The following is a 12,393-nucleotide window of genomic DNA, read 5'->3' as shown; positions in this document are numbered from 1 at the left end:
GGGACTGACGTGATGGTAAGGGTGCACCTCCTTTCGTCCCAGGAGCTCCAACAGACCACACGTGCAGTGACCATGCGCCCACATCACAAGGCAGGTCCCTGGGTCAGCAGTCCTCAGCACGCATTAGAGTCACCGGGGGAGCTTAGAAAAATACTGATGTCTAGGCCCCACTCCAGGCCAATTTAATTGGAATCTCTACAGGTGGTGCTGGCATTGGTATTTTTACAAAAGTTCTTCGTGAGATGCTGACACACATGTAGGATTGAGAATCTCTGCGGTTGGCCGAACACGCCCCCAACCCCATACTGATCCCTTCTGTGCTCAAAAATAACTGTTCTGTAGAATACAGTTGATTGGAATGTGTTTAACAATTCAGCTTAATGCCACCTAGCACTGTTTGGCACATTTACTGCATACCCAAGGGCTGTACGAACTGCTCACAATAATACTAGGAAGTAACTACTCTTGACTACCATGGTCCCCATATTATACATAGAGGTAACTTGCCCAAGGTCACATGGGTGCTCACTGCCTTATTCTGACCTGGGAATCCAGGGGAAAGGGACAGAGACCAGGCGATCCCCAGGCAGAACTACAGGCCAAGGTCAGGGTAGAATGAAATCATTCTTTCTCCTTGGCTATGTTGATTGTTCGCCTTTTTCTCAGCACCACCTGTGGTACGTGATGTTTCCAATTCTTCAGGGGAAAATGCATGGAAGCTGGAGGAGGATCATGAAGAGCTCTCTCACCCAGACAACTGACACATCCTTAGAGAAGTGAGCAACAATCTTTGTTGTCTGTATCGAGTCACCAGTGTCTAATCCCCTTTAAATCAAACCCTATACTCAATCTTTTGTGCCCATCCAGGTAAGAGTTGTTGATTAAAATGCTGTTTGGGGCTCACAATTTCTTGTCACACTGGAAAATGTATATTTTAGTTTGTGTGTTTGTTTTGAACATGAAATAGAAAATCACAACAGTTGGGTGGCAGGTGCATTTCCATTTGGAAGGCACTCCTTAGAATTCTAACTGAAATGTCAAGATGTCTTTTCAGGTGTTCTTCATTTTTTGCAGTGGATGTGTTCTTGAAAGATATTTTTTCCTCTTTTTTTTCTGCTCTCCCTTCTTCCTATCTCTTCCTCCCTCCCTGTCTCCCCTTTTCCTTCTCTCTCTCTCTCTCTCTCTCATTCACTCAACTTAAATTTTATACAAGCTAGAGTAAGTTGCTATGTAGAGGAATAACCTGATAAATCCTCCAGGAAAGATTGTCAAGCTGACTTTCTCTTTTTGATAAATTTGTTGGTTGTTTGTTTTTAGTGATTTATATGTAATACACTGGAAACCTAGGACAAGAGAGCAGTACACCTGGAGAATTTAGATCTTGTTTTAAAGGTTGAATTTTTATCATAAATTTGTAAGAGGGGGACAGTTTCTTTGGACTGTAGTGTAAACTACTCCTTCTGGTCCCTATCCCTCCTTTTCCCCAAGGAATTCTTAATAAATTTGTCAGGAGCAAAACCTTCCTCAAATATCTCTCTAAAAGAACTACTTTAAGTAAATAAGTTCTACAGATATGACTGGAAAAACCATATTTTAAATTAGTACAGTGCCTTATGAAATGTTTACAGAGATTGAGGGAGCAGGAAGAGAAAAGGGATGGGATGAAGGGGGACTAGAGGGACATTTGTCTTTATCGGCACAGATCCAGAGAAGAGTAGGCCTGAAAATGGAAATGTTCATCCTTCCTTCATGCTATAACCTTAGCATTTCCCTCTACCATGCCTGCTATGGTCTGAATGTTTGTGTACTTTCAGAATTTATATGTTGAAATCCTAACCCCAAGTTGGTGATGTTAGGAGGTGGGGCCTTTGGGGAGGTGATTAGGTGATGAGGGTGGACCCCTTATGCATGGGATGAGTACCCTTATAAAAAGGACTCCAGGGAGCTCCTTTACCCCTTCCACCATGTGAAGACACAGCAAAAAGACAGCTGTATATGAATCAGGAAGCAAGTCCTCACCACACACTGAACCTACCGGCAACTTGATCTTGGACTTCCCAGTGTTCAGGACTGTGAGAAATAAATTTCTGTTCTGTCAAAATTACCCAGTCTAAGATATTTTGTTATAGCAGCCTGAATGGACTAAGATAATACCCTAACACACTTTTTAGTTTTTACAAGATTCAGTGAGAGCTAAGTTTTCTTTTCTCATTATAATCATAGGAATTGGTTCATTAGATAAATTAGGAAAACAAAACTGAAAATTAAAGTAGAAAAGAAGCTCTAAAAACAAAAACAAGAAAAAAACTCATCTGTCCTCTTCTCAGAATTTCAGCCAAATAAAGGTATATACAGGTTGAGCATGACTAACCTGAAAATCCAAAATTCTCCAAAATCCAAAAATTTGGGGCACTAACATGATTCCACAAGTGGGAAATTCCACAGTGTGCAATTACAGAATGGCCAGTGACCCACTGCGCTGGGTCTCAGTCAAAACACAGTCAAATGCACACCTTATTTTTATTTTATGTTATCTTTTATTTAAATTTTTTAGAGACAGGATCTTACTCTGTTGCCCAGGCTAGAGTGCAGTGGCATCATCATAGCTCACTGCAACCTCAAATTTCTAGACAAGCAATCCTCTCATCTCAACTGCGTGAGTAGCTGGGACTACAGGTGTACACCACCATGCCTGGCTGGTCATGCAAGACATTATTAAAAATATTGTATAGAATTACCTTCAGGCTATGTGTATGAAGTGTATATGAAACATAAATGATTTTTGTGTTTAGACTTTGGTCCTGTCCCCAAGTATATGCAAATATCCTAAAGTCCAAAAAATCCCCAAATACATCTGGTACCAAGCATTTCAGATAAGGTCTACTCAACCTGTATTACCACAAGCATTCCACCTTTGGAAGGCACACAGCAAGCTTAAATTACATGTGCTTGTATGTTCTTAGTGTCTTTGAAATTATAGCTGTCAATTTCTTCTTTTTATGTCACCTCCGAGTAGTCATTAAAAACTAGAAAATACTGTGTTACATTAATGTTATGGTACAATTCTTGGAGGAGGGCCCCTTACATAAACAACTGAAGGAAATCAGCCCTAATGAATTGGTATCTCATTTCAGTTATTGTTAAAATATACACTGTGATGTTCAATGTTCAGGTTTTTCTAAATGGTTTGAGCATAACTCCTTAATTTGATTTAATAATATATTAAATGCCTATTCTTATTTAAAGTTATTTTTGTTTTCCTCACTAAATTATGATTTTTTTCCCCTTCACTTCCTGACCTGCTAACTCTTTTGTTTGAATTATTTCTATTTTAACTTTTTATTTCTTAAGGAATTATTTCAGTGTGGAGAAATCCTACTGGGGCCAGGGCTGCAGTTGAGGTATTTTGCTTTTGGAGTAGATAGTAGTAATAGCATGAATAATTTTGTGATGTATTGGATTTGGATTACTTTGGGAAGCTCTGTGTCATTAAACATCATAAAGAAGAGTTCCTACCTGTCTTGCTTCCATTTATAATTCATTTCTTGACTTTCACAGTTTCAGATCTGTCAAAGGTTAGACCATATTTTATGAGCATGTTTCATAGGGTCTTGGTTTGGAAAGGTTCCTGGGAAAATCTCCTCTGTGGGACATGGGCCCTCCAAACAAAAACTGCTGTACAATGAGGCCATTTCTTTATGGTCGCCAGACTGACTCAAAGTTAGCTGAAGCCTATAGGCCCTGGATTATAAGACAGATTTTAAAAAATGGGAGCATGAATGATATGTTTGACATAGAGGAGGTGGTCGGTTTTAGGTGTATAATTTGAGGAGATCGATGGGTACGTGTGTGAGTTCAGCCTGGCCCCTGAATGCCTGGCCACTCTCAATATAGCCAGGACTCCACTCAGTTCCACTGAAGGAGCCCTCTGGCCTCCCTGAAGGGCAGTCCGAGGAACAGGACGTGCCCTCTAGTGCATGCTGTGACCAGCGAATCTGCTAGCACTGCCAGATGATGAGACTGCTGTCCTTCCCTGATTAGGGGACCCAGCCCAGCACTTCCTGGGGGCATGCAGGTCTTAGCGAGACCCCCCACCCCCTTTCTTCCTTGTACTGGGAAGCCTGTGGACAGTGATAAGAGCTGCAACCCTCTGTGCCCTTGGGCTGGAACCCCGTGGTCCTCCACACTGGGTTTACGGCCACCAAATTTTATGACAAAGTTACTTTGTTTATCAGAGGAAAGAAGCTATGCTTAGTTTCACCTTCCAAACTAGGGAGTTTGGCCAAAACAGTCATATCCAGGTCAGGAACTCTTCTTGAAGGATGGATTGACAGAGCTTCTTCAGCAGAGTGAGGTATTCCCAGTGTAAAATTGTCTCCTCAGGATTCTGTATCTTTTAGAGTGATCTGCTAGCACCACTGTAAGTATAACATGCTTTTTTTTTTTTTTTTCTGAGACAGACTCTCACTCTGTTGCCCTGGCTAGGGTGCCATGGTGTCAGCCTAGCTCACAGCAACCTTAAACTCCTGGGCTCAAGCGATCCTTCTGCCTCAGCCTCCTGAGTAGCTGGGACTACAGGCATGTGCCACCATGCCCAGCTAATTTTTTGTATATATTTTTAGTTGGCCAATTAATTTCTTTCTATTTTTAGTAGAGACAGCGTCTCGCTCTTGCTCAGGCTGGTTTCGAACTCCTGACCTTGAGCGATCCGCCTGCCTCAGCCTCCCAGAGTACTAGGATTACAGACGTGAGCCACCACGCCCGGCTGGTATAGATATGCTTTTGTTTTCTTATCTTTAAAGTACCCTGTAGCCCATAGTATAATATAATATCAACCCTTGTCATTCACCGTAAGAATCACCTTCTGGAGCTCATTTGCTCTCTGTGGCTCTCCGGCGACCACGCAGCTCTGCTTTCTCTCCAAGACCATGCCAGCCGACAGGACACACAGAATAATGTGTACAGCCAGGTTTGCTTTCTGTGGGTGTGCACGTCACATGAGGGGTCTGGGGCTTATCTTCATCTGACACCAGGAACTCTGGGACGGCAGCACTGAGGGTACTGTGGCCTGCCCCAGAAATAGCGAAGGGGACTTGGGAGCTGCTAGGTCACCAAGATGCCAGGATTAGGACTCTCCCTAGCGAGTTGGAGAGTTTGCTCTAAGGTAAGAGAGTTGAAATACACGTGCTGGGCTTGTAGGCCTTTGGTTTGTCACTAAGGGATGCCAGGGTGTGTCACTGATATCTGCTAAGGCTGGGTGGGTGTGGTGGGTGATTTATCCTATATTCCTCCTTCCATAGAGGAGGCCAGGACAAGGGCAACTCTGGGTCGTGGGAGAGCTCAAGTCTTTTACAGACCTCACCATCTACCTTTGGGAGACCTAGAATGCCAATAAAGAGATGGGGTGAAGATTCTTTCTTTCTCCCCCTACACCACTGCTCTTGTTCAGTTTTTCCTTTGTGTAAGTCTCCAATTGCCTGGTACTGTATCAAGTGCTTCATGCGAACACAGTAGCGTAGATCTGTTAAGCCTGAGGATGCTGGGGCCAAAACACCTGGATTTAAATCCTGGTTCTGTCAAGTGCAGGCTGAGTGCCTTGGACAAGTAATTGAACCTCATTGTGCCTCAGTGTCCTTATGTATAAGATGGATAATAGTATCAACTTCATAATGTTATTATTGTAAGTAGATTACACGTTCAGCCGGTGCCTGGCACAAAATGAGCACTTGGTAAGCTTCAGCGATTCTTATTTTCACCTCATTTAAGCCTTTGAAGAAAGCCTGATTTCCTTCATTCTCTTGCTTAGGACACTGAGGCTCAGAAAAGCAAATGTCAGAGCCAATTGGCAAACCCTGGTCTGTCTGGTTTCCCAACCTCATGTTCTTTCTATCACTTTCTGCCACCGCTCTGTTGTTACCTGATTATCTCTGAGGCTAGTGTATTCTGGAGAATTCTGCCTGGATGGCTTGAAAAACATGAAATCAGAGCATTTCAGGGCAACAGAGAAACTCAGGCCTCTTTACAGAAGTTGGAACAAGGTTAACCACTTCTTGTTTAGGTCTGCAAGGGTGCTTTCAGTTCTTATTTCCTGTCATTGGAATGTTGTTATGTTTGTAAATAGCATTTTTAGGAAGCCACCTCCAGCCCCTGCCCCAAAATAAACCTCCCTGTTCCTTTTCCTCCAGGGACTGACACTCACTTAAATTGGAATTTTCAACTGAGATAAATATCACACCTGTTTTAGTGGGATGGCTTCCAGGAACACACTGTAGGCACTAGGTGTTATTGCTGGAAGTGCTGGATTTGTGGTGGGAACTCTTTGTCATGAAAACTCATTTGGCATTGCGTAAGGGAAGTTCAACTCAGGCACATGATGACATCCTTTGTTCCTTGGGTCACATGGTCTTCTAACCCTACAATTAACCAAATTGATTCCACAACCTTGCCTGGATCCACTCAACTTGCATTAATTAAGCTCCTACTATGTGCTCGGTGTTGTACTGGACCTTGTTGGGTAGGGAAGGGTCACACTAAGGGGTATAAAACATAACCTGTGCCCTTCCGGAGTTTCCAGATTTCCTGGGGCAATTAGATGTTTCAAGTGTGATTCTCTAAAGGTGTTACAAACTCAGATGTCTTCAGCACCAGGCAGGATTTGTGACCTTCAGAAGCAGTGGAGTCTGAAATAATGGTGAGTGGTGGGAAATGGAGTGAAATGGAGAGTATAACCCCCTACCCTCCCACAAGACGTTCATGTTCTTCAAATTCAAATCTAAAACAACCAAAGGCTCTATGGCCACTTAAAGCTGGTCTGAACCTGGGTCTTGCCACAGCTACCTGTTTTGACTCCTGTCTAATAGTATGAAATGATGCTACTGATTTACAGTGAAGTCTGTGGAACTCAATTTCATTACTTTATAATCAAGTCTCATATTGATTAACTTAATAAATTAAGGCAATTCTGATTATATACCAAGATACTGCTCCTTCTCTAGGTTCCAGGAGGTAAGAAACAGTGGGGTCTTGGGGCTGGGAGTCCGAGAATGTATTTTCGACATTAAAAAATAGGAAGACAAGGGGGAGGAGAGGTTTGAGAGAAGTGAGGCAATCAGGGAGGGTATAATGAAGGATAGGTATATGGAGTATGAGGAAATGTCCTCTGGGGATATCTTCTGAAGTGCCTTAAATATTAGGCCTGATAATTTAGATTTTGTGCTATAGGCAATATGAAGCCATTAGAGTTTTGGAGCAAGAAAGCAAAGCATTAATCTGATGATCTTGTTCAGGATGGTTTGGGAGTAGGTAGCAGCTGGTAACAGGGAGAGCTGACAAAGCCATTGAAGAAGTCTGGAAATTAGGGTATTAGAGCCTTAACTGAGTGGGAGAGTCATAGGAAAGAAAAGGGCTGATTAAACATCAGGGAGAAATCATAAGGCCACTTATTTTAATGGTGCTTTAAAACCTGTGGGGCTATGTGGGAGGGGTGGAGGGTGGGGGGAAGCATCTAGCCCCATTAAGGAAAAAGCAGATGAGTCAGGTGGCCTGGGCTGAGTTGCAAAGTGAAGGTGAGTTAATTAATAATCAGAAACGAAGTATTGATGGAGAGAATAACTGCCCCGCAGAGATGAGGACAGTGTCCCTCATTGTGTAGACTCATATTCTTCATGACATGAGGCAAGATGAACTCAAGGACTGAGAACTAAATAGGAGGTCAGATAAAATCTTTTGGGAGGGGATTTTTTTCATGGTCTCTTTTCGGCGGGAGAGACAGAGTAGGGAACACACAGAAGTACTAGAGAGTAGGGTGCTATTAGGCAGGGTGGCTGTTCAGAGGCAATGGAGGACTGGTCTTGGATTTAGTTTAGTGAGTTTTTTTTTTTTTTTAATTCCTCTGAATCTTGTTCTTACTATGAAGGTCTCATTGTTGTAAATAGAATTTAGTGGATTATCACAATATAAGCTGCTTATTCAAGAATTACATGAGAGGAGACAAACGCAGGAGTACACCATGTCCAGTTACTCATATCTGAACGGAGGCTAAGTCTTGGGTCACTCACTTCACAAAGACGCCGCACTGTTCACTCAGGGGCTACCCCTTGAAGCCCAGAGCAGAGGGATTCAAATAAATTATCTACCCTCTATAGACCTGCCTTGGAACCTCAAACCTTTTGGGATCAAAAGGAGGGAGAAATTTTTATGAAGTTAGGTTGCAGGGGAAATAATGGTGGTTTTGAAAACATAATACCCAATTTAGGAAAGAGAGACTATAGTAAAAATGTATGATGTTGATTTTGGATAAGCTTGGTTTAAAAAGATGGTGGAAAGGCCATCTGCAAATGCCCAACAGAAGTTGGAAATGGAGATTTGGGGTTTGGGTTGGAGATCCGAGTGGGAGAAACCAAGGGCAGCTACAGATATTGTGGATATACATATTCAGTAATCATCTGCATAGAGGTGGTAGTTGAAGCCATAATAATGGATGAGTTTCTGGTGAAGAAAGTGTAGTGAGAGAGACCAGAAGGATATGGAGCTTGTTCATTTATTCCACAAATATTTGAGGGGCCCCTGTGTGTTTGGCACAGGCAGAGAAGAGACCGACAGCAAAGGAGCAGCAGGAGGAGGTCACAAAGGTGATGGAAGAGAGGTGGGAAAGATCAGGGCGGGGCAGAACCTGATAATGTCTTGGAAGCCAAGGTTAACAGAACTCAGTGGAACACGAGCTAATCAATGGTGACAAATATTGCAGAAGAGTAAACATTGACTGCTGAAAAAGTGCCTTTTAGACTTGACAAGCAGGGCATTGATTGCCTTGGCGAGTCAGGAGAGTTTTGGGGGTGGAAGCCAGGCCGCAGGGGACTGCGGTGTTGGTGAGTAGGGAGGAAATGGAAGCAGAGAACCAAGACCAGTAAACAGCCCCCAACATTTGGGAAGACAGGGAAAAGAGACATAAGGTTCCAGTGTTTATTGTGATACCTTTTCATCCTTGATTTGGGAACAGAAAGGGCATCTTGAAAGAGTTGGGTTTTGAATGAAAGGTTTAAAGGTGATACGATGATATATATCAACCATGAAGGAGGTAAGGTAGGTAGGAGATAATAGAGACACATTTTAAATTAATCTTTTGTAGAATAGGAAAACAGGGAGAGGGAATTTCAGGGAGTAAATTTTTTTTTTTTTTTTTTTTGAGACAGTCTCACTTTGTTGCCCAGGCTAGAGTGAGTGCCATGGCATCAGCCTGGCTCACAGCAACCTCAATCTCCTGGGCTCAAGCGATCCTCCTGCCTCAGCCTCCCGAGTAGCTGGGACTAACAGGCATGTGCCACCATGCCCGGCTAATTTTTTGTATATATATTTTTAGTTGGTCAATTAATTTCTTTCTATTTTTAGTAGAGATGGGGGTCTTGCTCTTGCTCAGGCTGGTTTCGAACTCCTGACCTTGAGCGATCCGCCTGCCTCAGCCTCCCAGAGTGCTAGGATTAGAGGCTTGAGCCATCACACCCGCCCGAGGGAGCAAATTTGATTGTAGCCAGTGAAATGACATGATTAGAAAAGATGGACAGCCTTTAAAGAGGTGGCAGTGGGATATTGTCATGCATTGGCTTTTACTTTTTAGGCATCTGGAAGCACCATATCTTAATAGCTAGGGTAAGACTTAGGAATCATGTTTGAATCCCAGCTGTGAACTTTGAAAGTTACTTAACCTTGCTAAGCCATAGTTTCCACCTCTGGGAAACAGAGGGTAATATTACCTTGCTTAATAGGACTGTTGAAAAGAATACATGAGATGATGCATGTAAAATATTAATACTTAGTACAGTGCCAGCACATACTTAGCACTTGCTGTTAACAATGGTTCTTTTTTATTTTCTTAAACCACTTTATTGAGGTATGATTGACATACAAAAAGCTCTGCATATTTAATATGTACAACTTGATGAGTGTGGAGATAAGTATACATCTGTGAAGGGACCACCAGAGTCTATGCCATAAACCTATCCATCACCTCCAAAATTTTTCTTTCACCTTCTTTATTTATTTATTACTTCTGGGGGTGTAATAAGAACACTTAACATAAGAGTCATCCTCTTAGGCAATTTTTTTTTTTTTTTTTTGAGACAGAGTCTCGCTTTGTTGCCCAGGCTAGAGTGAGTGCCGTGGCTTCAGCCTAGCTCACAGCAACCTCAAACTCCTGGGCTCAAGCGATCCTCCTGCCTCAGCCTCCCAAGTAGCTGGGACTACAGGCATGCGCCACCATGCCCGGCTAATTTTTTCTATATATATTAGTTGGCCAATTAATTTCTTTCTATTTATAGTAGAGACGGGGTCTCGCTCTTGCTCAGGCTGGTTTCGAACTCCTGACCTCAAGCAATCTGCCCGTCTCGGCCTCCCAGAGTGCTAGGATTACAGGCGTGAGCCACAGCGCCCGGCCTCTCTTAGGCAATTTTTAAGTATCCAATGCAATATTAACTATAGGTGCTATGCTGTACAATAGATCTCTACAATGATTCTTATCTGACATGAAAATTTTAGGCCAGCCCAGACTTGAGTTACAATTAATATTCTAGCACTTCTGGCTCTCTCCGCCCTACAATGCCTGGTGAACACTGACACTGAAGCCAGATTGTTATGCCGCCTATTTGTTGTGTGATCTTTAGGCACGTGGCTTAACCTTTCATGCCAGTTTCCTCATCTGTAGAAAGGGTATAATCATAGTACCCACTTCATGATGCTGTTAGGAGATTAAATGACTTAATGTTAAGCAAGAACAGTGTTTGCCACATAGTAGCTGCAATGCCAGCGTTTGCCAAATAAATAAAAATGATTTTCCTCTGTGTCGTCGTTGCTGGTTTTCCTTCTGGAATCAGGACATCCCTTCCTGTACTCATCCTGGCAGGGAATCAACATCTTAAAGGAAACTGGATCTTTATTTGGCTTAGAGTGTCATCTTTATGAGCAGTAATGATGCCCAAGAATAGGGTAGGTGATTTGTCTGCCTGCAATGATACAGAAGCAAACTTTTCCTTAGTGGCAAGACAAGCAGACTAAATATCCTTGCAGCCTGAGTCTGCTTTGTTGTTTGCATGTCTAACTTTTTCATCAACTGCAGGTGGCGTGTTTTTCTAACCTAACTGGCCCCACCCGAAGAAGCAGAGAGCTGTGGGTTGGTGTGTGATTAATGTGAAGTTGACACAGTCTTGTCTGTCATAACCTTTCTTGCTAAATTAGGAAATGGAGGATTAGTTCCAAAGCCCTTGGGGGTTAAAGCCAATTTGGCATGCTGGGAAGACTAAAGCAGGTGTTAAGATCTGCCAGGGTCCCTGAGTTGCTGACCGCCATTGCTTTTATTCATAACATGAATGTACACACTGGCACTTCTCTGACACCTGTCAGACCCACCCAGTTTCCTAAAAACCTGGACATTTTATTATCCTCAGATTCATTTTTGGAGAACCTTTTTTATTTTATTTTTTCCCGAGTCCATAGCTCGGACAAACCTTTTGGCTGGCATTTTATTATTCTTGCCAAGCTAAACTGATAACCTTGGAAGCACAACACAAGGGCTCCTTAGATGAAAGTTACTCTTGAATGCTTGGAGGAGGATCAAAGATATCTTTAAAATGTGCATGCCTTCAGCACTTTGTGAAGGTGTGCCCATAAAATGGACCAAGGGGTACCTTTGCTCCAGTGACTGCCCTCCCAGGATGACTCAATTCATTTCAATCTGTCTTAACTTCTCCTTGGAGAATGTACCTTCCCACAGAGCGTGGACAAGATAAAGCAAATCCTGGTTAGTGTCAGATCCTCAGACTCTTCCTGCCTTCCCCTGGGGGCCAAACTCTTGACCCTGAAATGCCCAGATGATGCAATCCTGCTTTGCATTCCCTCGAAGGCCCTGAAGTGGAAAAATGTGACATCCTCCTGACACTTGCTAACCGCTTTCCCAGGTCATGGAGGAACGGCAGCTACCGGAGCCCGCAGTCTGTCCGGAAAAGGCAGCTTCTCTTGGAGGCATCCAAATGCTACTGCTCAGGAGCTTGGTTGATTCTGTGTTTTAGTTCCAGGGTTCTTTATCTCTGTTTTCTGACAAATGGCACTTTCTCAAGGCAAGCTTCTCTCTATGTCATACCCTAGTGCTGTCCCAACTAGAGGACAGAGCTCCTTAGCTCCAGGCTGTGGAGATCTAGAAACCAGCAAAGCTTCTCTAGAAGTGTTCCTTTCCCGTTTTTCTCCAACCAGAATAATAAATATGGATCTTTAACTTCTTTTGAGGGGTTCACTTAGAACTGTTCTGAATTTTGTGATACCTTAAAAGTGGCAGAGCAAGGGGAGATTTGTAGATAAAATCAGAAGTGTGTCACTAATTCTGCAGAAATGCCCTTGAAATCATATATG

General features: G+C 42.9%; 1 protein-coding gene across 3 annotated transcripts in view; it reads left to right on the top strand.

Moving 5' to 3' along the window:
* SPATA6L (spermatogenesis associated 6 like) overlaps window positions 1-904 on the top strand; it is a 53,843-nt gene extending 52,939 nt beyond the window's left edge. For 2 of the 3 annotated variants that reach the window (XM_076008667.1, XM_076008669.1), the window contains one exon: window positions 667-904. The gene's annotated coding sequence lies outside the window, so the exon portion shown is untranslated. The remainder of the gene's footprint in view (window positions 1-666) is intronic. The other variant, XM_076008668.1, reaches the window with a different exon arrangement.
* The last annotated feature ends 11,489 nt before the right edge of the window (window positions 905-12,393 follow it).

The sequence above is a fragment of the Microcebus murinus genome, chromosome 12, assembly GCF_040939455.1.
Source record: "Microcebus murinus isolate Inina chromosome 12, M.murinus_Inina_mat1.0, whole genome shotgun sequence".
Taxonomy (NCBI): Eukaryota; Metazoa; Chordata; class Mammalia; order Primates; family Cheirogaleidae; genus Microcebus; species Microcebus murinus.
The sequence above is the reverse complement of the archived record's forward strand: the minus strand, read 5'-3'. Positions and strand labels throughout refer to the sequence as shown.